Source organism: Lynx rufus, unplaced genomic scaffold (genome assembly GCF_022079265.1).
Source record: "Lynx rufus isolate CCGP_SWC_20201006 ecotype Redwood Valley unplaced genomic scaffold, mLynRuf1.p SCAF_7, whole genome shotgun sequence".
Lineage (NCBI taxonomy): Eukaryota > Metazoa > Chordata > Mammalia > Carnivora > Felidae > Lynx > Lynx rufus.
Window position 1 is genome coordinate 114,017,191 of NW_025814889.1, and position 1,958 is coordinate 114,019,148.

The window sequence follows — 1,958 nt, forward strand, 5'->3', positions numbered from 1 at the left end:
TTTGACCTTCCCTAGTAGTGAAGTATAACGGCCCCACATGGTTTCGATAACTAGGGAAAGGTCTGATGAGCTGTCAAACCACGGAAATTTTAGAGTTTTGCTTGTCACTCTATATAGAAATGAATTCAGAAGTTTCTTAAATTCCAGAGGCTTCCTAAAGCACGACCAGGACGGCTGAGAAGACGCGTCTCTAGGTGACCCTGGGACCCATCTCCTGGTTCTGGAACTTTTGAAATTAGCCCAAGCCACATATCTAGACATAATGGATTTTGTTGGAGCATTCTGCACCAGACTTGACACAAGAGCTCGGTTCCAAACCAACATCTACTATAGAGGGGTGGGGCAAGCAAATGACTTTCCCCCAGTTTTTGGTTCCTATAGCGAAAGCTAATCCCAGACGTGGCTGGGACATGAAGGCTGGAGTCCTGGCAGCAGCAGCCATTGGGATGATTCATTCAAATATCAAGCCCTCTTTTATGCATAAATTATATTAGACATAGTCCTGCCTTTCAGGGGCTCCCTTGCCTAAAAGCATCCATTGTCTCGTTCTCTCTTGGCTTACACATGACATCCAAACTCATCTAAATCATTTCCAGCTTGCTCTCACGTCCTCTTCCGTCTTCCCAGCCCTTCTGCCATGCATTCTACCCTCCAGACCAAGGGTTGGCAAACTTTTTTTCTGTAGATAGTCATATAATAAATATTTTAGGCTCGCGGGCCATGTGGTCTTTGTTACAACCATTCAACTCTGCTGTTGTGGAACAAAAGCAGTCATCTTTAAGACATAAATGAATGAGCATGGCTATCTCTCAGTAAAATTTCACTTAAAAAAACAAAAATAAAAACAAGTAGCAGGCTAGATTTGGCCCCCAGAATGTAGTCTGCCGACTCCTGTTTTAGATACACCAAATGTATTCCTTTGCACGTGCTGGTTTCTTTTGTCTTGGAGCTTTTGTCCTTTACCCCCAGCTCAAATAAATTAATTTATTGGAACGCTATTAGGTGTCAGAGACTGTCCCGGGATCTAGAGATGTAGCAGGGAGAAAACAGACAACATTTTCTACTGTATAGAATTCAGATTCTAGTGGGAGCAAATAGATAGTAAATCAGTGGCAAACAAAAGCATGCAAGGCAGGTAGAACTACAATGAAGAAAAATCAGGCAAAGTAAGGGGTGAGGATGTTATTTTTTAAATTTAATTTATTTTTTACATTTACATCCAAGTTAGCATATCGTGCCACAATGATTTCAGGAGCAGATTCCTTAAGCCCCTTACTGATTTAGCCCATCCCCCCTGCCCCACCCCCTCCAATAACCCTCTGTTTGTTCTCCATATTTAAGGGTCTCTTCTGTTTTGTCCCCCTCCCTGTTTTTTATATTATTTTTGCTTCCCTTCCCTTATGTTCTTCTGTTTTGTCTCTTAAAGTCCTCATATGAGTGAAGTCATACGATACTTGTCTTTCTCTGACGAATTTCGCTTGGCGTACGAAAATATGGAAGGCTTCAGGAATTTGCGTGTTATCTTTGCACAGGGCAGTGCTAATCTTCTCTGTGTTGTTCCAATTTTAGTACATGTGCCGCCAAAGCGAGCACGAGGATGTTATTTTAAATAGAGTGGTCAAGGAAGGTAACTTTGATGAGGTGATATGGGCACAAAGATGAAAATAAAGTATAAACTCCATCAATGTGGATGAGGTGGGGGGTGGGGCAGGGTGGTAAGCATTCCAGGCAGAGGGAGTGCCAAGTACAAAGTGCCCAAGGCAGAGAATTCTTGATATACTGGAGGAAGTGAAAGGGGGCCAGGGTGGTGTAGTGAAGGAGTGAGGGAGGGGATCAGAAACGTAGCTGTGGGCAACGTTGTTTAAAGCCTTATAGGCCATGGAAAGGACTTTGATTTTTATTCTAAATAAGTATGGAAACCACTGAAAGGTAGAGAGCAGAGGGTGCTGTCATCTGCC

General features: G+C 43.0%; 1 non-coding gene across 1 annotated transcript; it reads right to left on the minus strand.

Annotated features, from left to right (window-relative positions):
- Positions 1 to 1,487: 1,487 nt before the first annotated feature.
- On the minus strand, positions 1,488 to 1,593 carry LOC124502750 (U6 spliceosomal RNA). Its single transcript, XR_006960011.1, has one exon. It is a non-coding gene; the product is annotated as a U6 spliceosomal RNA (small nuclear RNA).
- Positions 1,594 to 1,958: the final 365 nt, after the last annotated feature.